Here is a 27,240-nt window from a genome sequence, read left to right on the forward strand (position 1 = left end):
TTCTCTCTTTGCTTAGAGGACCCCTTTCAATATTTCCTGTAGAGCTGGCTTGGTGTTTGCAAATTCTTTCAGTTTTTGTTTGTCCTGGAAGCTTTTAATCTCTCGTTCTATTTTCAATGATAGCCTAGCTGGATATAGTATTCTTGGCTGCATGTTTTTCTCGTTTAGTACTCTGAATATATCATGCCAGCTCTTTCTGGCCTGCCAGGTCTCTGTGGATAAGTCTGCTGCCAATCTAATATTTTTACCATTGTATGTTACAGACTTCTTCTCCCGGGCTGCTTTCAGGATTTTCTCTTTGTCACTAAGACTTGTAAATTTGACTATTAGGTGACGGGGTGTGGACCTATTCTTATTGATTTTGAGTGGGGTTCTCTGAACCTCCTGGATTTTGATGCTTGTTCCCTTTGCCATATTGGGGAAATTCTCTCCAATAATTCTCTCCAATATACCTTCTGCTCCCCTCTCTCTTTCTTCTTCTTCTGGAATCCCAATTATTCTAATGTTGTTTCGTCTTATGGTGTCACTTATCTCTCGAATTCTGCCCTCGTGGTCCAGTAGTTGTTTGTCCCTCTTTTGTTCAGCTTCCTTATTCTCTGTCATTTGGTCTTCTATATCGCTAATTCTTTCTTCTGCCTCATTTATCCTAGCGGTGAGAGCCTCCATTTTTGATTGCACCTCATTAATAGCTTTTTTTATTTCAACTTGATTAGATTTTAGTTCTTTTATTTCTCCAGAAAGGGCTTTTATATCTCCCGAGACGGTTTCTCTAATATCTTCCATGCCTTTTTCGAGCCCAGCTAGAACCTTGAGAATAGTCATTCTGAACTCTAAATCTGACATATTACCAATGTCTGTATTGATTAGGTCCTTAGCCTTTGGTACTGCCTCTTGTTCCTTTTTTTGTGGTGAATTTTTCCGCCTTGTCATTTTGTCCAGATAAGAGTATATGAAGGAGCAAGTAAAATACTAAAAGGGTGGCAACAACCCCAGGAAAATATGCTTTAGCCAAATCAGAAGAGATCCCAAATCGTGAGGGGGGTGGGGGAAGGGGATAAAAAGAGGTTCAGAAAGGAAAGAAAAAAAGAAAAAAAGAAAAAAGAAACAAATAAAAAAAGAAAACCAATAATGAAAAAAATATAAAAAGGAAAAATATATATATATTAGATAAACTAGTTAAAAAACGTTAAAAAAGAAAAGGGTAAAGGTTTAAAAAAATTTAGCAGAAGAAGAGAAAAAAATTGAAAAAGAAAAAATTAAATTAACTGCAAGGCTAAAGAATCATGGGGAGAAAGCCATGAGTTCCGTGCTTTGCTTTCTCCTCCTCTGGAATTCCGCTGCTCTCCTTGGTATTGAAACTGCACTCCTTGGTAGGTGAACTTGGTCCTGGCTGGGTTTCTTGTTGATCTTCTGGGGGAGGGGCCTGTTGTAGTGATTCTCAAGTGTCTTTGCCCCAGGCGGAGTTGCACCGCCCTTACCAGGGGCCGGGCTGAGTAATCCGCTCGGGTTTGCTTTCGGGAGCTTTTGTTCCCTGAGCGCTTTCCGTAGAGTCCGGAGGACGGGAATGAAGATGGCGCCGCCCAGTCTCTGGCCCGGAGGAGCCGAGAGCTCGGGGCCCCACTCCTCAGTGCACCCTCAGGGAACAGCGTCCAATTACTCCCGTCTGCCTGGCCTCCGGCCGCGCTCCGAGCTGACTGAGCCTGAGACCGGTTCAAGGACACATGATTAGAAGGAGAAATTCACAGCAAAAGAAAGAACAAGAGCATGGCACGTTTGTGGTTCCCTAGAGGCTTAACAATGGCAGCTCTGATAGTGATACTGATGATGCTGAGCCCTCCCCTGGCTTGGGCTAAGGACACATCATGTAAGTACATACCTTGGCACATAGGCCATTGTGGGATGGGGGAAGGAAGGGAGTTAGCTTTGTCACCACATCCAGGCCATGTCCCTTAGAAAATTATGACATTTTCTTCAGTGACCACCCATCTCTATTATATGGATCCCCACTTCTTTCCACAGCAAAAATCCTGCATGCTTGCCCTATCTACAAGAGCTTCATAAGGGGCATATATATATATATATATATATATATATATATGCCATTTCTTCATAATTCTCTTCTAATAAAATCTCTCCAGTCTTCCATCCCATTCATTCAGGTTCATGAGAAGATTTAGAAATAATGCCGTCCAAATAGTTTCCCTTCTGGTGGTTCCCTATTTTATTTTATTCTTTCTATTTATTTTATTTTATTTTATTTTATTTTATTTTATTTTATTTTATTTTATTTATTTTTGAGAGAGAAAGAGAGCACACATCCACGAATGAGCGAAATAGAAGGAGGAGCAAGGTAGAGGGAAAGAGAGAATCCTAAACAGGCTCCAGTGTCAGCAAGGAACCAACCTGGGGCTTGATCTCATGACCCTGAGATCATGACCTGAGCTGAAATCAAGAGCCCAATGCTTAACCAGCTGAACTACACAGGCACCCTCAGTGGTTCCCTTTTTGAGTTGAGTTATGCCAGTAAAAGGGTAAGTTTGCCTGAAAATGTTATAGGGAGTCAAAAGAAATTAGAAAGATCTCTTGCAGTAGATCTTGTGTTATAGCCTCAGCAGGATTGGTGATATTGATGCCTCTCCCTGATATGTAAAGATATATCAAGGGGCCTCCCGCATCCTCTCCTTTCCTTTGCTTCTGAATCCTAATGTTTATAAGCCCTTGTACCCCTGTGCTGTAGGTTATCTGACAGAAGCTAGGATCTGTTTTCTCTCTATTTCTCCTGTGGAGAGCACCCAGGAACTGAAGCAGGGAAGCTTAGGGCTTGAAATGTTCCTATAGAAAAGGAGAATCTGTGGGGTGTCCTTTGATGCCTTAAAGAACTTAAAGCTTCTTCTAAAAACCTGGCACAGATTAGTGTTTGGTATGAACCTATTTTGACAAAAAATATATGAAATTCTATTTGCATAAGCCAAAACTAGTCAATTATGAGCAATTTTATATGATTCAAACTGTACACCCTGAGCAGTGTACCAATGGTGTGAAGATTGCTTATATTCCTGGGGCTGAAAGTCAATTAAAAAGTCAAGTAAACTCACTGGCCTCCTGGAGTCTTAGCCCCAAATTTCATAGGTTCTTTCACCATGCCCTCTCCTTAATTAGCCATGTTTTTTGGCCTTTCATGAAGGTACCAACCCTCAGTAGTATCACATTTCCACTGGATGAAATGAAATATAACAAAATGTTCTCCTTAAAATCACCTTTCCTTACCTATGAATGTTTCCTCTGACTAGTAGGAGAAAGAGGAGGTTTGTCTAAATTTTCATAGGAAGCAAAGGGATCTAATGTGTCATCAGAATAAAAGAGTGTTAGAGCTTGAGCCCTTTGTTACTTTCCAGGATCCTACAATGATCAAGTCCCAGAATACTGGGTTTATTCATTTAGACCACAGATACTTTTCCAAGCAACTATTATATACTGGATTCTGTTTTAGGATCAGAGAATTCTATTTGGTTAAGAAAGAAAATTCTATTTGGTTAAGAAATTCTATTTGGTTAAGAAAGTTATACAGTCATGGAACTTACCTAACAACTGGGGAGAAAGACAACAACTGAATACATATTTAACAAAAAGAGGGCACCAGTGTAGCTCAGTCAGTAAAGCATCTGCCTTCAGCTCAGATCATGATCCCAGGATCCTGGGATCAAGTCCTGTGTCAGGCCCCCTGCTCAGTGGGGAGCCTGCTTCTCCCTCTCCCTCTGCCTGCTGCTACCCCTGCTTCTGCTCTCTCTCCTCATCAAATAAATAAATAAGATTTTCTTTAAGTATTTAACGAAAAGGGAAAAAATTACGGAGAAGAATAATTACTCTTAAAAAATGCATCACTGTAGTGAAACAGAATTGAATTCACCCAACTTCAGCACAAGGGCTAAGGAGCTCTCCCTGGAAAGTGACACTAGTTGACACATGAATGATGAGAACAAACCAGTCGTTTGAAGGATCTAAGTGACAAGTATTCCAGGGAGAGGGAAAGACCGAAGTATGGGAAGATGTTTGCTGAGTTTAAAAGACACAAAGAAGATGAGAGTAGCTGAAGCATAGTGAGCAAATTGAGGAGTAGCATAAGATGACGTTGGAGAAAAAGTAAGGAGCCAAATCATATTAGATCCTGATGGCCATGGTAAGAAATTCGTTTTTCTTTAGAGAGATATGTGGACTACTGAAGGGATAAAAGGTAAGTTCATTTATATTTAAAAGAATAATTCTAACCACCATTGGAGACGAGATTGTAGAAGTTCACAAATGGAGTCAGGGAGACTATCTAGGAACATGATGTAATTCTCCAGGGAAGATAGGCTTGTGGCTTTGTTTAGTATACTAGTGGGTGACAAATATAGCAGTAAAGCAAAGTGAACAGGTTTGGGATAAATTTTTATATGACATGTTAATAAATTAAATGAGTGGAATGGGTAGAAAATCAAGCTTCTCCCTAAGGATTTTGTCTTCCATAATGACTAGGTGGATGCTGATGCTGTTTATTGAGATAGGGAAGACTGAGGGAGGAAATTATTTCAAGTGGTGATTAGAAATAAAGATTTTTTAAGCTTGAAGTGATTCTTGACATTTATGTGGAACTCTCAGCAGTCAGTAGAATATATGAGACTGGAGTTTAGGAGGAGGCCAGGGTTAGAGGTGGATATGTTGCTGTCACGGATGTGCATATGCTGTGTTAAATTCCAGGAGAGGAGGTCTCACAGGGACAGACTGTGTAGAAGACAAGAAAAGGCAAGAACTAAAGAGTCAGCAAAGGGAACTGAGAATGGTACCAGTGATGTTGGAGGAAAACCAACATACATGGAAGTCAAGGAAAGTAGTTTTTTTTCAAGGAGGAGAGTGTGGCCAGTTGTATAAGTAAACTAAGAGGTGGGTGAAGTGAAACATGACAGAGAAGTGAACTGGGTTTGGTGGATTTGACATTTGCAGATTCAATCAAGTATCTAAGATAAAAACTAGATGGGAGCATTTGAAAAACTAATGGGAGCCAAAGAAAGAAAAAATGGATTAAAGATGACTCTTTTGAGTAGCTGACCTCAGAGAAAGCCTGTGCTCTGGGATCAGGAAGTCAGCTGGACCTAAAGTATAAGAATAAAAGAACCTGAAAAGAAGCTGGGAGAACTTAAGAATCAGAGACATTCAGTCATCAGCAAGAAGACACTGGAGTGCCCTTGCATGCAGAGGTGACTTGTTATGCAAAAAGCCTTTAATTCATAGAGAAATATTTTAGCAACCCACGCTACACCAGCTATCATCCTAGGTGATGAAGATGGAGTAATGAAAAACACAAATCTGATCTCTATCAGCATAAAGCATCATAACATTTTGCAGTTACCATGTAGCGAGCCTATAAATATCAGTGTATAATTCCCATGCCTACCCTATCCTATCTGCAGCAGATAAAAACATACATATCTATGGAATCTAAAATTCAAAGTGATTTAGCCAGTGTCACATAGTATTAAAACACAGATCATATAATATAAATCCAAGTATGTTGAAAATCCCTCTTTTCTATGTCAGCAGAGTTCTTTTGTATTAAGTTCATATATACTCCATTATTATGCATAAACCAATGTTTCTGCTTTTATATGTTCAAATGGTAATTAGCAATAAAATTAATAGAAGAAAACTGCCAAATCATAACAAAGATATTATTTGCTTTAGGAGGTTAAGGTAGAAAAAGCTTATGAGTTTACATTCATAGGAGTTATAAAAATTAAAATGGTTATATATATTGAGGAATTATTATGTGATCAGCATAGGAAGAGTCAATATTTAACTTCACACTTAGTAATAACACTGTGAGAATATGATATTATTAAATCTATTTTAGAGATAAAGAAAAAAAGCTCATGGATATTAAAAATTGATCAAAGTAGGGCGCCTGGGTGGCTCAGCGGGTTAAGCCTCTGTCTTCAGCTCAGGTCATGATCCCAGAGTCCTGGGATCGAGTCCCACATGGGGGGAGGGGGGGGTCTCTGCTTAGCAGGGAGCCTGCTTCCCCTCCCTTCTCTGTCTCTCTGCCTACTTGTGATCTCTCTCTCTGTCAAATAAATAAATAAAATCTTAAAAAATAATTGATCAAAGTAGAAGCGCTCGTGTTTAAATTCAAACTTTCTGATTCTAGAGCTTGGGGTTCTAACTATTGTTAGTGAATAGTACTAGACTGGGTAAAACTGATAAACTTTTGATGTTTATATGTTACAGTACGTATCTTAGAGTTGGGGAGAGGGGCAAATGCTGCTAGTTTCCATATACAGAAAAAATTCATCCATTTTGCATTTACTACCTGAAAAGTTCCATATGAGTTCATGCTATGTGCCAGCTGTCATGGGCATATAATGAAGAATACAAAGAAATATTAAATATACTCCTTCTAAGATTTTGTTAACAATTGGGCTAGGCTTTCCAAATAAAAAATAGGATACCCAGTTAAATCTGAATTTCAGGTCAACATTGATAATTTATCTGAAATCCAAATTTAACTGAGCATCTAGCATTTGTGTTTGCTAAATCTGCAACCTTAAATTGGGCACATGAACATAGACTAACAGTGCTAACCATATAAGCTACATGTTGAACAGGACAGCAACTTCAAACATTTCTTATTTTTTAACATTCTCATCTGTCTAGAATACACTTAGAGAATTTCTGAATCGTAGCATAGACCTTAGAGATCTAATCCAGGCTGCACTTTTCTCTGCTGTCATGTTATAGGGCAAAAGGAGCTTAACAAAGGTCTCTATTCAAAGTCTGGGGACATGCTCATTTTTGTAAACTATCTATACGAGACTGTCATTATTTTCTTAGTTTCTCTCCTTCTGAGGGATTTGACTGCAGAAAAGAGAGTTCTACATCAGGCCAATGCTAGTAATTTTGATGCCTAATGGTACTGGGAGTAGGAGACAGAAAGTTAGAAAATAGATTATTTGGGACATTGAACAGGAATGAAATGGTTGTGGCTGTACTTTACTACAATAGATAAGCAGGGAACCAATGGCACAAAACTAAGAAAGAGAATGTGAAGGATAAATTATGACTTGGTGACTAAGGTGTTCTGGTACCAATTTCAGTGTGTAGGGAGGTTTTCCATACCACCAAGCAATTCTCCAACACCAGCTGGATGATCCTCAATTCAGCTCAAGTCTAATGCTATCTACATGGAGATCCCACAGATTAAGGGCTCAGTCCCATAAGATAGCCCCTCTCCCACTTTAGATTCCAGTCAGAAATTCAGGTTGTCACCTGTGATTCTGATGGAAGGGACAAACTTTGGAGGTTCACATGACTCCTTATTTTTGGCTTTGATTAATTTCCTATAGCACTCACAGACCTCAAAGAACATTTCACTTACCAGATTACCTATTTGTTATAAAAGGCTAAAATTGAAGAACAGCCAAATGAAAGAGATAGAGCAAGTATGGGGAAAGGGCACAGAGTTTTTGGCCCTCTCCAAGCACACCAGTCTCCCAGAAACTTCACGTGTTCACTAACCCAAAAGCTCTCTGAACCACGACTTTTGGATTTTTATGGAGGCTTCTTTACATAAGCATCATTGATTAAATCATTGGCCATTGGTGACTGAACCCCATCTTCAGCCCTTCTCCCCTCCCTGGCAGTCAGCAAGGATGGGACTAAAAGTTTCAACCCTCCAATCACATGGTGGATTCTCCTGGCAACAAGCCCTCATCCCACAGGGGTATCCAAAGTCAACCTCATTAATGTAACAAAAGACACCTTTATTGCTCTTACCACATAGGACATTTCCAGAGTTTTAAGAGCTCTGGGCCAGAAACTAAGGCCAAATACATATTTCTTATTATAAATCACAATATAACAGTGACCAATTGCCAAGGAAAAAAATCAGTAAATTTTGGTCCTAAACAAATTTATTTTGCTAGAAAAACAGCTCTGTACTGGGACCAGATTTTTAGAAAACCTAAGTTTCATATAGGATCAAAATTTTTAAGAGGTTTGATACTGGAAAATGTTTCTATGTAATTTTCCACTGCTTCATGATTAATAATGTCTCTTTCACCACAGTTTTCTCAGATGGTTTTCACCAATGGTTCTCACACAGGACACGTTCACCCCCCTCCCAACCCTGTTCCTTCACCGCATGAACATTTGACAATATCTTGAGCCACTTATGCTTGTCACACTAGGACTTTTTTCTGACAACCAGTGGGTAGAGACCAGAGAGACTAAATAGTCTAGTATGTTCAGAAAAGGCCACCCCAGCCCCCATCACCAAGATTATGAGGTCTAAAATGTCTACAATGCTGTGGTTGAAAACTGTTTTACACTGTACTACTTCTAAAATTTCTAGACTCACCCTTTATACACACATTCACCTTCTAATTCAGTATTTCACGGTTTATTTTAGCTTGTTTCATTACTTTAAAAAACTAGAGAGTTGCAAAAATTCACTTTTTTGTTGAATCCATTTAATCAAAGCAAATGCAACTCTTCATTTCTATTTTTTGCTTTAAGACAAATTTTTCAGTATTTCACACAGTCTTTATTAATTTTCAACAACTTGCCTTTTTAAACCTAAATGGTGGTGACAGTAACAAATATTTTTCAGTAAAATGTTTCACATTTCTGCAGTAATTCCACTTTCTAGACCACTGATGATATCAGGAGCTTCCATTTATCTGCCTCACTTTTAACCACAGGGTTATTCTTTAACTCTTTTGGCATTGACAAATGACAAAACTAAATCAATTTAGTAAAATGTTTGATATCCTTTATCCAAGGGAAAATAATCCATAGATTGGGGGAGTAGAGTGATTCAAAAACTGTGGAGCACTTTTCCCAAGGTATTTGGGCAAGTGTAAGTTTATAGAGCTTTAGAAGAGGGAACATGGAAACTGTGCATGATTGGCTAAAAGGTTGGGGTTTTCCATATAAGGTTACCAGGTCTTATTTTCTGGGGGAAGGTAAATTAGCTAAACTCAAGTTGGAGAATTGTAGCTGGTATATGTTAAGTTTCCTTGACAGGTGTTCTCTGTAGGTGCAGACTGTAAGTTTAGATTTGGGATATGGGTGTAATGCTTGGGTGGCCTCCATTTATGGGTCCTGATAAAGGAATTAGCTTTATTTTCACATTTCAATGACATAAAGACAAAAACACCAAAACATACACATTTATATCATAGATAACTATGTTTACACATATTAAACTACAGAAGGACAAGTAAGAGCTCTGAGACACGTTTGACTCCTTAATTCATCAGGTCAGATTTACCAAATGAGTTTTGGGCACCAAAAACAAACAAGAAAAAAACTGATTTTCTAAGCTATCTGCATTGAAAATTCAGAAAAGGGATTGTGATCCTGTAATAGGATCATGGTTTTTCTCTCTTTAAAACTCTTCATGGTTTTCCATTACATTTAGTATAAAATCAAAATCCTTCTATCACCCACAGGCTTTAAGGGCCCAGCCCCAAGTGATTTCTCCAATGTAATCTTTTCCCTTCCTTCCTCTCACTATCTGTGTTTCAGTGAACTTTTGTTCTGGTTTCCTAAGGAGGTTCACCATCAATTCTTTCAAGATTTTGTACAATTTATTACCTCTACCTGAAACAGGCCCCCCTTGCTCCCAAACACACACACACACACACACACACACACACACACACACACACACACACACACACCAGCTCACTTCTCACATCTACTTAATCTTTCATGTCACGTCTGGAATGTCACTCTTGAGACCACCTCTCTGGCACTCCAAGGTAACTGAGATCATCCAATTATTCTCGGCTCTAGAACTGCACACGTCTCCTGTGACGTTTCTCACCCCGCACAAAGTCTGGTCTGGTTGGATTTTGTGCGTCACTTTCCCTGCATTTTCAGCTCCGGGAGTGGAGGGGACGCTTCTGTTTCCTTCTCTGGATTCGCAGAGGCAGCAGGGGCCTGAGCCTGCTGGGGCTAAAGCGAGTGTTCAGGGGGCGGGGAAGCAAATGGGGCGTGTTTAAGGCGGGGAAAAGGGCCGTGGGAGGCGAGGAGGGAGGCCGGTGTCTGTCAGCCGCAGGCGTCCAGGAGGAGGCGGTGAGGGGCGAGTGTCCTCGGTGCTCAGGCTGGGGGTCCGCCGCGGAACCCGGGACCCAGTGGCCGCCTCTCCCGCCACGCGCAGAGGGAAGACGGGCGGTGTGTGCTGGTGGTTTGGGGGCGCGGGGGGAGCCAGCGAGGGGCGCCGCCGTCAGTGTCTTCCGGAAGCCCGCGGGTGACCGGATCGTCTCTGTCCCCACAGCACATTTCCTGTTCCTGGGGAAGTCCGAGTGTCATTATTCCAACGGCACGGAGCGGGTGCGGCTCCTGCATAGGTATTTCTATAACGGCGAGGAGTACGTGCGCTTCGACAGCGACGTGGGGGAGTTCCGGCCGGTGACCGAGCTGGGGCGGCCGGTCGCTCAGTACTGGAACAGCCAGAAGGACGTCATGGAGCTGAAGAGGTCCGAGGTGCACACCGCGTGCAGACACAACTACGGGGTGTTTGAGAGCTTCCTGGTGCAGGGGCGGGGGGCCAGGGAACGAGTGAGAGACAGACTCCGTCCAGGAGGAACAGGCAGGATCTTGAGCCAGTCCAGGGCAGGAGGTTCCCTCTGAGAGCTCATTTCAGAAAGATTGTGGTTGTGTCCGTGTGTGGCTGTGGGGAATGCGTGGTTGTGATTGTGTGGATGTGTTTGTGTGTGACTGTGGGGACACTGTGGTGTGTCTTGTGTGACTGTGGAAAGAGTGGGAGGGGTGCACTGTGAGTGAGGACGGAAAGGAGTGTGAGCCGGGCTGTGGGCCTGGATGTGGGGGATGGGTTGGGAAAGGGGATGTGGGGGGAGGACACGGTGTATGGGGTTCCTTTTTCCTTACATCATGGCCAACATTTGTAATTTCTTCTTTTTGTAGCCTTTCTGGATGCTATCAGGTGATAATGTCATTGTGGTTTTGATTTGCATTTCTTTGATCAGTGAATCTGTTGGCCATCTGTAAGTGTTCCTTGGGAAAATGTTTACTCAGGTCCTCTGCCTACTTTTTAATCATTAAAAGATGTTTTTATTTTTAAGTAATCTCTACACCCAACATGGGGCTCAAACAACTCAAGATCAAGATTTGCATGTCCTACTGACTGAGCCAGCCAGGTGCCCCAGTCTGATGGTGGGGGTGGGTGGGTGTGTGTGTGTGTGTGTGTGTGTGTGTAGTTGTTTAAGTTCTTTATATGTTCTGGATATTAACCCCTTACAGCATATATAATTTGCAAATATCTTTTATTCAGTAGGTTGCTTTTTTGTTCTGTTGATTTCGTTCACTGTACAAAAGGTTTTTATTTTCATGTCCCAACTGTTTTTTGTTTCCCTTGCCTTAGAAGACATGTCCCGGCTGGTGCGACAAATCGACCAGGAACGTGAGGGTAAGAGGATGGTGAAAAGAAATTCAGGGACAAAGAGATGGGGGCAGGAGGAGCACTGAGGAGGATGTCCAACAGTGCCGATTTTATTCCACATCTTACAAGCATTTATAAGGCAAACCACAATAGAAGGAGTAATACAGCAGTATCTAGTCCAATGACCCCAAGTTCCTATAACAAGTTTACATTAACTACAAACAAATCTTGTGATGCCAGGTAGTCACGGCTAATGCCATTAGCTACAAGAAGTTAACAATCAAACAGGGAGTGGATTATGGGAAGCACAGGAACAACAAGGACCAACTAAGAATTCATGACCCTGACCACTGTTCCCTTCTGTAGGGAGAGCGTGTGGGAAGTCACGTAGGCGAGGGCATGACACATAGCACAGACCCTTTCTCAGTGTTACTCAACTTTCCTGTCCTTGACCCCTTATCAAGGCATCAGGACTTTAAAGGAGACACAAGTCAGGGCCTGCTTTGACCCACGACTCCAACCATGCCGTGGCCTCCAACATCTCCCCCTTTTTTAAATAAAGCAAACATATGAATTTGTGCCTGAGCATGCAGTCGTTGTTGTCCTGTATGAAACAGGGAAACTCCCCATCCTACAATCAATATAGCCAAGACAATGAATATAATGATAAAAATACAAAAGGAATATTTCATTATATTTCCAGGATTAAACCTGTGCAACCCACCCAAAATCTGAGATACTATAGTAGCAGGATTTTGTACATCTAGTTGGGAATGTCCTATTAGCAATTTCCTTTTGCAACTCTGCAAGATCTAGACTTACATTACTATGAAGTATGGCTAACAGCATCCCAAGAATAGTTCAAGGCTTTCAACGGAGTGACACAAATATGTTGAAATCCTCCATGACATATTAAAGACATTTGAGTTCTTAACACAGATAATTGCCCCCCCAAAATTCTGCTTCTTCCAATCCTTCCAAGCGGCTTAAAATTTTTTGGTCTCTATGCTCCTGAGTAGCCAAGGAGTGAGAGGTATTTCAGGCTAGAGAATTCACATGTGTGGCAGTTTGTACAGATTGCGAAAGAGCTATAATAGAAACAGTAGCCATAGCAATTAGAGAAATTAATAGTTATCCCAGCAATAAGTAACCCTATGAAGCGCTTAACTCTTTTTACCTGTGCCTGTAGTTCTAATGCTAACTGATACCCATAATTAGCATACCAGGGTCGTCCTATTTCCACAGGTAGTAACACATGGAGGTTGCTTATAGTTATAAACACTATCATGGGACCTGTGCCTGACGAAGGCAGGGACACAGGTAGACACTTTGTTAATACACAATGGTCACAATGGATATTATGCAATAGATGTCCCCCTTGGAAAGAGATGAGAACTTTTGATCCCGAGCCCACTACCAGTAAAAAAAGTCTAGGAACACAGGCCCGCAAAGTCAGATTGAAGTCTTTTGTGGCAGTATCACCACTCCTGGCTATTTGCACTCCGATCTGTCCCAGGGCAGCAACCAGTTTCCAGAGTTCTGCATGAAACATCCCTCCGGCTGTAAGGGGGGAGACGTCATCTTCTCCATCTGTTCTGGCCTTTCAACGTGAGGTGAGCCATCCTCTGTTAGAGACGCGGGGATTCGGCACCACCTTTCTGGCATCCAGCGTGCAGTGTCCTCATCCTGCGGAAAAATACAAACAAACCCTCGCCCTTTTCAGAGCACTGGGTCTGGATCTTTCCATACTCCGGTCAAAGATCTTTCCACCGGGCGTATGGAAGTGGAGAAAAATGAGGATGCCAAAAGTGTTCAGCCGCTGACTGGTATCATCCACATATACAGAGTTAAAATTAAATGCATATGAGGAGAGTATATCACTGTTCCCTGTAGTATCTCCCCCTCTTTTAATTTTTTGAGATATTAAGGGTACCATTAGCTCTTTCGACAATGACTTGTCCTTGTGAATTATAGGGGATGTCCATTGAATGTTCTGATTTGTTTGCAAATTTAAGTATTTTTACATTTTTGTAAGTCACAGATATCTTAAGAAAAAAAAAATCCCTAGTCTGGAAGAGCAAACAGAGAACCAGCAATGTTTAAAATAAGACAAAACATTAAGAGACACAACATTACAACTTCCTTCAGTTCGTCTAATCCCATATTACTAATTCTGGTTTACTCCGAATGCAGCTTTTACTTCTGAAAATTTTTACCCATTTCAGTTCCCAGGATTTTAACATATCAAAGGCCTGTATTTGTCCGGAACATCTCCCATTTGACTTTCCTTTAGGGTGGTTACCCAAATGTAATGCAAGGTTTATCCTTGGTTTAGCAGTACTGAGTAACTTAGCGTATCAAGGAAAAGCCTTGAGTCAAAGAGGCCTCATTTACAACTCTGGGCAGGCAAAGAGAAAACCATTTACATTTTCTTTAACAGCAGATTAATTAATCTAAGAAAACTTTGTCCTTTTGAACAGAGACAATTTCAGTCTTATACCAATGTACCATTAAAACCCATTCATTTCAATCTTAGTCCGTCCTGACCATCCTAAATTCCTTTCCAAAGATTTCCCTCTGCAAACGTTCTACAACTTTCTTTTGCTCCTGGTTTTGTCCCAAGCCATTTCCTTCCAACCTTTTTATTTAGGACAAAATTACCTTCTCTTTTAACAAAATGCATTCTCATTTCTTAAATCTTTCTTACATATCTCCTACTTTCCTACCTACAGGGTTGCTTTCTCATTTCCAACAGCCTTTCTATACCAGTCTTTCCCCTTTTTTCTTCCTAAGACAGTTTTCTGGGTTTCCCTCCCATCCTAAATGACGTCGCAGACAAAGGGAGGGGGATCTTTCAGATGCTGTCCTGCTCGCGTCCCTCGCGGGAACTTAGGAGCGTCTTAGCTAAGGTCTGTCCGTATAAACCCCGGACCAGGCTACTCCGTGGAGTAGATGACCGTTATGCCATATGACGCCCCGCAAGACTCAGGGTGCAGCCCACTCAGACTCCGTAGCCGAAGCGGTGGAGCCACACAGACACATTCACACAGTCAGGCACTCTTCAGATTCAAACAGGTTGGACACCCTCCCCTTTGGGTATCCCTGGCTAATGGGAGGTGATCAGTCTCCCCTTCCATTCTTTACGAGTGGGTCTGGCTCAGACAGTGGCCCCGGGGCTGTTACAACAGAATTCAGTTAAGCACAAAAGATGTTTACCAACAGATTTCAAAAGCACAAACCGAGTTCCAGCGATCAGTGCTCTAGCATTTTATCCCATTTGATTTAAAGTTTCAGGTTAGCAAAGACTTTTTTGAAAGCTACTTTAACAATTACCCATTAAAACTTTGAGACAGACAATTAACCATCAGTTCAGTCATCTCTTTGCTAACAGATTTCAACAGATTTTAACAAACACGAGCTTATTTGTCTTTAAAGTAAAAACTCTGAAGTTTCACATTTACTACTGTTAACTCAAAAGACATGTTTACCCTAATTAACCCAACAAACTTAACTTAGTTCAAATACTGATTTACGTTCCACCTGGGCCCACTCCGTTTCGAATGTTTACCTGAGACACTGTGGGAAGATCCAGAGTGGGGGGTGTTAGGTCCAGGGGGTGCTCTTCTTGTTTCCCGACAGCGAAGAACAGAACAAAGTGCCACAAGAAGGCAGAGAAAGGGTTCCCAGTTCTAGGGCTCATCAGCTCCAAGAGAGGAGCAGACGCCATGCTTTCCCGCCAGCAAGGGGGAGGGGCTAGGCAGTCTCCGTCAGGCCAGAGAGGGCAAGGAATGTCCCCGAAACAAAGTTTTGTTTTGGCAGCTGCTTGGGAATATTCCTTAAAGTCTCTGTCTCGAGTTAGACTAACCCCAGTTGGCTCCAGTTATAGCCATTAACACGGAAAGTGAGTGAGGGAGAAGCCCCCACATCTATTAGGAGAAATAGAGAGAAATAAAGCCAAAGTCCCCTTTGCTAGGGATGGCCCAGCAACGTGGGTTTACTAGAAGAAGGCTTGTTTACGTAATTATCTGCAAGGCCCTTTCAGAGACCTTGGACCATTTTTGCTTCATAAGGGTCTGCAATGCAGTGACAAAAAAACCTTGTTCTAAGGATTGAGAATACCGCATGTTATTTTAGTCCTGCTGTCACCCGTCAACCCGGGCTCCTCTTAACCTGAATCTTGATAACTACTTAACTGTATATGCGCGCTCCCTTGAAATGTTCTCAGGTCCCTGTTCAGGCACAACTTGTCGCGGCCGGTGGGACAAATCGACCAGGAATGTGAAGGTTAAGAGAATGGTGAAAAGAAATTAAGAGACAAAGAGATGGGGGCAGGAGGAGCACTGAGGAGGATGTCCAACAGTGCCAATTTTATTCCACATCTTACAAGCATTTATAAGGCAAACCACAATAGAAGGAGTAAATACAGCAGTATCTAGTCCAATGACCGCAAGTTCCTATAACAAGTTTACATTAACTACAAACAAATCTTGTGATGCCAGGTAGTCACGGCTAATGCCATTAGCTACAAGAAGTTACAATCAAACAGGGAGTGGATTATGGGAAGCACAGGAACAACAAGGACCAACTAAGAATTCATGACCCTGACCACACTGTTCCCTTCTGTAGGGAGAGCGTGTGGGAAGTCACATAGGCGAGGGCACGACACATAGCACAAACCCTTTCTCAGTGTTACTCAACTTTCCTGTCCTTGACCCCTTATCAAGGCATCAGGACTTTAAAGGAGACACAAGTCAGGGCCTGGTTTGACCCACGACTCCAACCATGCCATAGCCTCCAATAAAGACATATCTAGAAAAATGTTACTATGGCCAGTATCTGAAAATTTATTGCCTCTTCTCTTCTAGGATTTAAAGATTTTATTTATTGGACACAGAGAAAGAGGGAGAGAGCAAGCCCAAGCAGGGGGAGCGGCAGGCAGGGGAGAAGCAGGCTCCCCTCTGAACAAGGAGCCCCATATGGGGCTGAATCCCAGGACCCTGGGATCATGACCTGAGCCAAAAGCAGCCCCTTAACACAACTGAGTCACCCAGATGCCCCTTTTCTAGGATTTTTATGGTATATGCCCTTCTTAATTCTGAAAACCCTGAAGTAAGTGTACTGTGTGCAAAACCATTTCACTGAGAAAAAAATATAAGACAAATTTTGGGGGGCTGGGGGAAACTTTGAATCACCTCTTCCCTCTAAGGCTTCTCTTAGGTAAATTTATGGGTACTTTTTTTTTTCTTAGAGACAATGTTTTCACATAGTTGAATTTATTGTAAAACTATCTTTTGAATTCTAATTTTCCTTGACATTAACATACTGAGGTTTCTCTTTTTATGCTAATAGGATGTAAGTAGCTAATACTATTACTTTGTATAGTTAAAACAATTTACCTCACATTCCCCTTTGTTAGATTTTTTTCCAAAGTTGACACTAAGTAGGAATTTTTTTTTTAATTTCAGAGATTCTTCTATTTTTTTCACATACTTAAATGCCAATTGTAATTACTGCTCTAAGTATTATCTATTATCCATTATCTCTGAGATCCCAGTTTTTTTCAGTGACTTTATGTGTTCCCTATGTAGTAGGATTCTTAGCACTTAGCTGAAATTTGATTCAGCATTTCTTCCAATTTCTGGTATATATATGATTCTGTTTTATTTTCCATGTTGAGAATTTATACATTTCTACTTACTGAGATATACTGTAAAATTGTTGGCAATGATTCACCATCAATCTTAAATCTGCTATTTTGTGGTATTATATAAAAGTTGTCCATTTCTTTAAAATGGTCTTTAAATACCAGTTGTATTAATTTAATATTAAATACCAATTGTATTAATTGAGGGCCTGGTAGTATCAGAGGTAGTCTCAAATATTAAACACAATATTAATGAATCCCAGATGCTTCAAATATCAGTTTAGAAAAAGAGAAAATTATAAAATGATAACAATTCCAATAAGGACAGAGAATGATTAGCTGAGTATAAGGATAAGAACTTTCTAATGAATGACTTTCCTTCCTTCTTTCCCTCTGTAACTCATGGAAATATAAAACCACCTCTGTCTATTCCTGCAATCCAGGGTGGAACCATTTCTGTGATTTTTGAAGGTGTGAATGCACCAACATTCCCACAAACTGCTGTTCCCCAATTTCTTCATAATGCTTTGAGTCATATTTTCTCTCATAGGTAACAAAAACAATAAATAATTAACATATCATGAAGGCTCAGTTCCAGCCAATGTTTTACATATTGTAGACCCAATGAACCTCATAAAAATTCAAGAGGTAGTTAGTATTATTCCCCCCCTTTGTAGGTGAGACAACTAAGGCACAGAAGAATTTGAAAACTCTCCCAGGTTCAACCAGTAAGAGTCAGAGCTTGGATTTAAACCCAGGCAGCCTAGCTCCAGAAGTGACACTTTCGGTTCATATTCTTATGTTAGGCAAAGATTTGTAAACACTTCAACAAATGAATAAGTGTTTTACATTTTGAAAAAGAAAAACCCACAAATTTCTCCAACATCTCTCAAATCTAATGGACCCATATGGTTAGGATTAAATTCAAGACTCGTGATACTGGCTCTTATTGGGCTACATGGCCAGCTTTGGGGGAAGCATGCTTGAGACCCAGCCTGGGACCAGCAACCAGAGGCAGCCAGGCAGCCAACCAGGGAAACTGAGTCTGTCTTCCTCACTGAGTCCCTCTACCTCTTTTCTTCTAGTTAAGCCTATAGTGACTGTATCCTGGGAAGACCCAGCCCCTGCAACACCACAACCTCCTGGTCTGCTCTGTGAATGGTTTCTATCCAGGCCACATTGAAGTCAGGTAGTTCTGGAATGGCCAGGAAGAGGAGTCTGGAGTCATGTTCACAGGCCTGATCCGTAATAGAGACTAGACCTTTCAGACCCTGGTGATGCTGGAGGCAGTTCCTCAGAGTGGAGAGGTCTACACCTGCCAAGTGGAGCACCCCAGGTTGATGAACCCTGTCACCGTGGAATGGAGAAGCTTTTTGACCTCCTAAGTTCCTCACCCACTAGGGAGGGGACTTTGCTTTTCCAGAGTGTCAGGGTTCTTCCTCCTTACACCATGTTTTCATTTGCTCCATGATCTCTTCTCTTCAGCACAGATCACTGGGGGTAGCCTGGTAATTGTTTCCCAAATGCCTAACTCCCAGGGAGGGGATTATGCCTTGCAGGCAGAAAGAGGTCATCCCCTGTTTTGATCCCTCCATGATATCACAGGTCATGTTTCCCCTTGACCTGGGCACTAGTCCCCTGCCTCTGGCTGAGCTTCTGCTTCTGATACTGTTGCTTTGACTTGCTCATTGTGATCTCAAAAGAGGTAGGTAATCTACAGTGAAGGGACCTTCCTGACATGAGAGAAATCCAATTTCAGCTGGGCTTTCTGTTAGCTCTATCACCCTGGACAAGCTACTCAAACCTCATGGAGTCTTAGGCTCCTCATCCATCCGATGTTGAAGTAGTGGGTTTATCAGAGCTGTGATATTTAAATGAGCTCATTGCCTGAATCTTGTACATATTCAGTGTGATTTTTAAATCTCTTTTATGTTAATGTCCAATTATTCTAGTTCTTTCAGAGCAGACTTCTTCCCCCGTTCTCAAAGCTCTGAATCCCCGTGTCTCCATCAAAGAAGTTGGATTTCGAATAAAAATCACTAAAACAGTTTCTTCTCTTAGGGACACAGTCTGACTCTGCACAGAGCAAGCTGCTGAGTGGAACTGGAGGCTTTGTTCTGGGTCTGCTCTTCCTCGTGGTGGGGCTGTTCATCTATTTCAGGAATCAGAAGGGTAAGGCACCTGTTTGTGAGCCTCCACCGGACATTTCTAGAGGAAGAAACATGGCTTTGTTTAAGTTAATTCTCCTGTCAGTATATAAAACTTATCCTAACCTGGTCAATCTCAGATTTCCCAGAAATCCAGAAATCAACATTCCATGGTTACTGTGAAGTATAATACGCTGTGGCCTGTGGAGATAAGAAAAATGTTAACAGGCATGGAGATCATGGTTAGAAAACCTGGGGCAAATGCAGGAAGCGTCACTAGTGAAATCACACTGCATTTGTGTGAAACTTCCTGGGTCACACCTCTCATTTTCTGGTCTCCTCTCCACCCTGGCATCATGCAGTGCAGGTTGTGGTGTTAGAGAAATCTAAGGCGGGGCTCTGGAGCTGGGGACATTGTATCTGGGGACAGATTTGCCTCTATACTTTTAAGTATATATGTTCCCCCTCTCTTTTCAGGCCACTCTGGACTTCAGCCAACAGGTAATGCTCTTTAACCCTCTTTTAGAGGTAGACTTGGTCTCCTAGAACCTATAGTAGAGACAAGCCAGGAGACAGAAATAATGGGAAGCAGTTTGCAGTAAAGCTCCTTTTCACCACTTAATAAATGGTCTGCACTTGAAAGTAGCATTGGCTCAGGGAGACCTGAGAATATGTTCTTCTTCTTGCTGCAGTGCTTTAACTCAAGGCCCTGGGAGAGGGGAGAAGAGGCTGCTTGGAGAGGTGGGTCTGGACACAACACTCTGCTCTGTCTCTGCAGGTCTCCTGAGCTGACGTGGAGATGTGACACTCCAGAGTGAAATGCTTCCCGTTCTCATTCCTCCACAAATACAGTGCCTTCTTAGGATCTGATTGACCCAGCTTCAGCGACCCTGCAGCACCTGTCCTCCCTATGGCTCCCTCTGCTCTGTCCTTGACCTGGAAGCCCCAGTGTGACTGCAGGACCCCATCTCTCTTCTCTCCTGGTCCCCTTCTGTACAGCCCTTCCTGCCTCCCTTGCATGGGAACTCACCTTCTGCTCACATGTCTTCATAAGCTTTTCTCAAATAAACATGTAGTGAAAATCATCTACTTCACATAGTTTCAAGGAAAAGGAATATTAAAAAAAAAAAAAGACAAAGGGAGGATCACATTATAATCACGGTTTTCATTTATATTTCTGAATTTTAGTTACCTATGAATCTGAAGATTTCCTTGCTTCCTGCCCTGTTTTTTTTGTTTTTTTTTTGTTTGTTTGTTTGTTTGTTTGTTTGTTTTTGCGGGGGGTGGGTGTCTTCTGCATTCTGTAATTCAGCATGCTTTTCTGAAGTAAAGGAAGCCCTTGATGACCCATATCGTGACAGTGTTCTATGTCTCGGTGTTCTCAAACACACACACACAAGTTTCTTCACACCATGAGATGTAAAAGAGGACAGCAAATATAAGAAACGCAGGTTCCGGTTCAAAATGGTGACATAGGGAGATCCTAAACTCACTTCTTCCCACAGATACACTGAGTCTGTAGCTACAGGTGCAGCATTTTCCTCTGAAAAGAAAAAAAAAAAAAAAAAAACTTAAAAAACTGGCAGACCCCTTTATACAGGTCAAAAGATGGGGAAGACCCATGGAAGCAGGTAGGAGAGGATAAGACACAGTTTCACCATAAACCCCATGCCCCAGGCAGCCTCAGCAAGAGAGAACTCAGAATCCAAAGTTTCTCTCTGAGGACTAAAGGGCTTAATACCCCACATCAGGCACCCCACCTTTTAGGACCAGCACCTGAGAGACAAACCCCCAAAGCATCTGGTTTTGAAGACTGATGGGGCTGTGGCAAACTCTGTGTCTGAGGGTGAAAGAGGGATGGCAAATTATCCTCCAAACTGAGAAGACACTCAGAGACCAGGAAAATGAGGCACGTGACTCCATACAGTTCATGCAGGTTTTATTCAGGTAACTTACTGAGGGGGGATCGGGTGGGCAATGATCCAGGTGCTGTGCAGCTATTGTCTGCTAAGTCTGGATCTTACCCCACAGATTTTACAGAGATAGAGGAGGTGCAGAGGGTATTGCGGTAAGGTCAAAATGTCCTAACCTTTAGCAGCCCTCTGGTGGCAACTATGTGCCAGAAAGGGGAGGGGGGTAGTGACTATGTTAACTTTACAAGAAGATATCTAAGCAACTTTACAGAAGAGCAAAATAAGCCTTCCTGCATTCCTGTCAGAGTATACACTAACCTCCAAGGCCTGAACTCTCAACTCCAAGAGAGGCCGTGAGAGGAGAAACAAGATGGAGGGCCACAGAAGGGATCAGTGTTGTCAGCAGTCCTACAGAAGGAACAGCTCTTAAAGGGCCCATGCAGACTCCTCTGCCCCAGGATCCAGCACAATGCCCTGACTTTATGTGAAAGAGACTCATTTTAATATTAAGTTTTGGTCTGAGGGACAGGTGTCAGCTGGAACACTCTCTGAGTACCGATGCTTGTGAACACCATCTTTCTACACGCCCTCTGCCTTGCTAAAAAGCCAACAGGTGCAGTCTTTTTTTATTCCCCTTTTCTTTTATTTCTTTTTCTTTTTCTTTCTTTTTTTTGGGGGGGGAGGGGGACTTTTTCTTTTCTTCTCGTTTTCTTATCATTTTTTTTCCTTATCATTTCTCTTTTCTCATGGGAGCTCTCATCCTTGCACTCCTCTCCACTTTGCTTTTGTCAATGTGCTATCACCATAGCACACCATCATTGTGCTATCCTTCTGCTATGTTCTACAGTACTAATATCTCCCAAATGAGAGTTTCTATATATGCATGGTGACCTGGTTTTTGCAGCTGCCACCCAAAAAGTTGCCCCTTAATTGCCTGGCTCCAAGGGCAGTGGGATTTGTGTCTCAGGTTTGCATAGGACCAAGAGACAGTTCTTGGCAGACTAATGCTCCCAGACCCTGCATAGATAGCAGACTGAAACACATGCTCCCCCCACCCCACTTTCTGACAAAGAGGCCTATTTGCTTGGCTATAAATTTGGCCTGAGGGTTTGGCACACTTATACAGTAATACAGAGGTATTCTCAGGGAACATAGACCAGTTGTTACAATCTTTGTGCTCTCCCTTCACCTCATTATAGCTCACCAGTATCTTACAGAAAGAAGGTTTTGCCCTTCTTTGGTACCCTGCTTTTTGTCACTGCCACCAGGGGAAAACTCTACATCACCTGGCTCTGGTGGTTAGCTGGTCTTAAGCTTGCAGCTACGACAGAACTGTAACCAACAAAGAAAGGATTCTCAAATAGCTCCCGCCCTCAAGAAACAGCAAGAAGCGATAGACCCAGGAGCTTAATTATTCTGCAAAACAGGACTATAAGCTTACCACTATAGCTGTAAAATGAAGAGAAGATATTTAATTAAGCACACATCTAAGGGCTGACTGTAAACCTTTCTTGAGAGCTCAAAATGCAGGCATTACCCTTGTGCTCTCCTTCTCACCTCCAGATAGGCTGAGGGATCTGGAGACAGTGGGGCTTGCACTTGCATGCACAGGACTGTATACATTTGCATTCTATACAAGCTGTTGTCTGAGAAGCTGGCTTCCAATCAACCTGAATCTAGGTGCTATGAGATCCTCCCCTTGTGGAGGTCTTGATACACCCTCAACTATTGGGAGTTATTAAAATAAAACAGTCTGCATGGACAATCACAAAGATTTGAAAGACAACCAAGAGCTAGGGCAAAGTTGAACAATGAGGTTTACTTCTACACAAGGCCAACCCTTCAAGACCGGGGTAGGAGGCTCTTTCATCTAATGCATAGAAGCCAACACAGAGAGTCAAGCAAAATGAAGAAATACAGGAATGTGTTGCAAACAAAACAAAAAGATAATAACTAAGAAAAAAATTTATTGAAATTGACATAAGTAATTTACCTGAAGAACAATACAAAGTAATAATTATAATGATACTCAGTGAACTCAGGAGAAGAATGGCTGAACACAGTGAGAATATCAACAAAGAAATATAAAATATAAGAGAGTTCCAAACAGAAGTCACAGAACTAAAGAATATAATAACTGAATTAAAAAAAAAATACACTAAAGGGGTTCAACAGCAGACTAGATGGAGCAGAAGAAAGGATGAATGAGCAAAAAGGCAGGACAGAGAAACTCACCCAATGAGAGGAGAAGGAGGAGAAAAAGATAGAAAGAAAAAGAAAGGAAAGGAAGAAAGAAAGGAAAGAAAAAGGACAGTAAAAGGATTTGTGGAACAACAATGAGGACGCTAACTTTCACCTTATAGGAATCCCAGAAGAAGAGAGAGAAAGGGACAGAAAACTTATCTGTAGAAATAATGGCTGAAAACTTCTCTAATCTGGGAAAGGAAACAGATATCCAGATCCAGAATGCCCAGACAGTTCCAAATAAGATAAACCCAAACAGCCCCACACCAAGACACAATATAATTAAATGTCAAAAGTTAAAAACAAAAAGAGAATCTTAAATTCAACAAAAAATAAAATTAAAATTAAAAGCTTGTTACCTTCAAGGAAACCTTCATAAAATTATCAGTAGATTTTTCAGTAGAAACTTTAAAGAGGGAGTGGAGCAATATATTCAGAGTGTCATAAGAAAAGGATTTCCAACCAAGAATACTCAGCAAAGTTATTATTTAGAATTGAAAGAAAAAAAGGAGCATTCTTAGTAATAAGAAAACATGAAAATATAAATTTCACTGGTAAAAGTGAATATGTATTAATAGCAGTGGATTAATACACAGTTTATGAAGCTAAAATAAAGATTAGAAGATACAAGTAGTAAAAATACCTGTAACTATAATAATTAGTTAAGGGATGCCTAAGATAAAAAAGATAAAAAATGTAATATCAGAAACATGAAACATGAAGGAAGTGTAAAATTTAGACCTTTAGTTCAAAGTTAAGTTATGAACTTAAAATACAGAGTTTAAGTGGTTATAGGTAAGCCCCATAGTAACCACCAAGCAAAGACCTATAATAGGTACACAAAGATAATGAAAAAAATCTAAGCATACAACTAAAGAAGTCCAAAACCACAAAGGAAGAGAGCAAGAGAAGGAGAAAGGAACAAAGGAATTACAAAGCATCCAGAAAACAACAAAATGACAATAAATACATACTTATAAATAATTACTTTAAATTTAAATGGACTAAATTTCTCCAAAGATGTAATGGCTAAATAGATAAAAATATAAGACCTATCTACGTGCTGCCTACAAGAGATTTGCTTCAGTCGTAAGTACACACACATACTGAAAATGGAGGGATGGAAAAAGATATTCCATGAAGATAGAAATCAAAAGAAAGCTGGGGTAACTATACCTAAATTGACAAAATAGACTTTAAAACAAAGATTGTAACAAGAGGCAAAGAAGGACATTACATGATGATAGAAGGATATAATATTTATTAAGTATTTACATATCCCACATAGGAGCATCTAAATATATAAAGCAAATATTAACAGATCTAAAGATCTAAAGAAATATATAACAATACAATAATGGTAGAGGATTTAATATCCCACTTTCATCAATGGATAGAACATTCAGACAGAAAATGAATAAAGAAACTATGACCTTAAATGACCACATTAGGATCTATCAGATATATACAAAACTTTCCATCCAAAAGCAACAGAATACACATTCTTCTCAAGGTCACTTGGAACATTCCCCAAGACATATCATGTGTGATGCCACAAAAACAAGCCTTGATAAACTTAAGAAGAATAAAATCATATCCAGCATCTTTTCCCACCACAATGATATGAATCCGGAAATCAATTATAAGATGAAACTGGAAAGTACATGGTCAAGATGAACATTTTTGAAATTAGTATCAACAATAGCACTGAAGGAAAAAAAAATGTTGGAAATGTTGAAGTCAAAAGAATTTAGTGTTTAACTCCTGTTCTGGAAGGAAAATAAACTAACTGCCATGACAGAATCAACTGCCTATAGAACCAATTCTTGTTGTGCTTCTGTGTTTTTCATTACTTAGAATTTGTATCAGCAATAAGGTCCTTATTTCTGGAGAAGCTTAAAATTTTTAGTAGTCTCTATGTTATTTTCTTCTTTGATTATTAGAAAGCATGTTTTCTCTGGTTAATAATGTAGCCATGGTTTAGATAGCTTTTTATTTTGTGCCCCCTTTGTTATTTAAACAACTGACTTCTCTGAAAACTTTTTCTTTAAGATTAGTTCCCAAATTCTGATATAGAAATTCTGACCTGGAGGGAAGAAGAAAGATAGCGGAGGAGTAAGAGACTGAAATATCATTAGGTCCCAGGCATTCAGCTAGGTACTTATCAAACCATTCCAAAAACCTGTAAACTCAACAGGAGATAGAGGAGAAGAAGAGCAGCAATTCTAGGAACAGAAAATCGATGACTTTCTGGAAGGTAGGACATGCAGATAAGTGAATCCAAAGTGATGGGAAGATAGACCATGGGGGGAGGGGCCAGATCCCAGCAAGTGGTGGAGCAGCGGAGCACAAAATTGAAACTGTTAGAAGTCTGCTCCATGGAGGGACATTGCTCCAGGGGCTAAGCAGGGGTGGAGCCCTCTTGGGGACAGTGTGGTCTCAGGACCTGTGGGGTCACAGAAAGACCAAGGAGCTGAGTGTGGCAAAGCTGCCAGGTATGGGGAAGCCAGCTACAGAGATGGAGCCAAGGAGGGGTTCTCAGTTCCAGGTTACCTTAAACTGTGATCAGAGGCACAGCCAGACCACTGCTCTTTGAGCAGGGACCCCACAAGTGACAGATCTGGGGAGACTCCCTCCTTCCTCTTCCGGGAGGAGTGGCAGGGGAGTGCACTGGCAGGAATCTGCTGGGTTTGGAGATTCCAAACAGGGACATGCACCAGAGATAGAAATGCTCAGTCACAGGCCCAATGAGCATGGAGCATGGCCAGAGACCAGGGAGATGGGAGGGATTGACTGCTTTTCTCTGAGTGCACACTGAGGAATGAGGCCCTGAGCTCTCAGCTCCTCTGGGCCATTGGGAGGTGACCATTTTCGTCCAGTCATCCAGAGTTCTACAGAAAGCATTCAGGGAACAAAAGCTACTGAGAGGAACCCGAGTGAATTGCTTAGCCTGGTCCCTGGCACGTGTGGTGCAATTCTGCCTTGGACAATAATATATGAGAATCACTGCAAGAGGTTCCTCCCCGAGAAGATCAGCAAGAACATCCAGCCAAGACTAAGTTCACCAATCGAGGAGAACTTCAGATCTCCAGAGCCAAGAAAAAGCAACACAGAATTCATGCCTTTTTTCCCATGATTCTGTAGTCTTGCAAAGTTAAATATTTTTAATTTTATTTTTTCTTAATCAATTTTTTTAACTTTTCCTCTTTCCTCATTTAATGGTTTTAACTATTTTACTGATACCTTTTTAAAAAAATCTTTTTAAATTTTCATTGTTATAGTCATATTTTATCCTTTCATTGTATTTAACCTTATTTTTTGTTTAAATATAGGTTTCTTCTCTTTAAGACTTTGGGATACAATTTCTTCTTTTGGAGGGGTTTAGTTTTATTTATTTATTTATTTATTTTTAAATTTTATTTTATTTTTTCAGTGTTCTAAGATTCATTGTTTATGTGGCACACCCAGTGCTCCATGCAATATGTGCCCTCCTTAATACCCACCACCAGGCCCTTCCAAACCCCCATCCCCTCCCCTCCAAAGCCTTCAGTGTTTCCCAGAGTATGCAGCCTCTCATGGTTCATCTCCCCCTCCAATTTCCCACAACTCACTTCTCCTCTCCTTCACCCAATGTCCTCTGTGTTATTCCTTATGCTCCACAAGTAAGTGAAACCATATGACAATTGACTCTCTCTGCTTGACTTATTTCACTCAGCATAATTTCTTCCTAATAGATAAAAATATGCCCTAAACCTAGCACATGACTTTGTTCTAGTCTTCAGCCTGATCACATTCTCTTGTTTTTTCCCCTTTTACATCTAATTTATCAATTCCTTTTTTAGAACCTTCTTT

General features: G+C 41.1%; 1 pseudogene; it reads left to right on the top strand.

Moving 5' to 3' along the window:
- The first annotated feature begins 1,764 nt into the window (after positions 1 to 1,764).
- LOC116862118 lies at positions 1,765 to 27,240 on the top strand (annotated as a pseudogene).

This window comes from Lontra canadensis, unplaced genomic scaffold (genome assembly GCF_010015895.1).
Source record: "Lontra canadensis isolate GAN:19392208 unplaced genomic scaffold, GSC_riverotter_1.0 scaffold222, whole genome shotgun sequence".
Taxonomy (NCBI): domain Eukaryota; kingdom Metazoa; phylum Chordata; class Mammalia; order Carnivora; family Mustelidae; genus Lontra; species Lontra canadensis.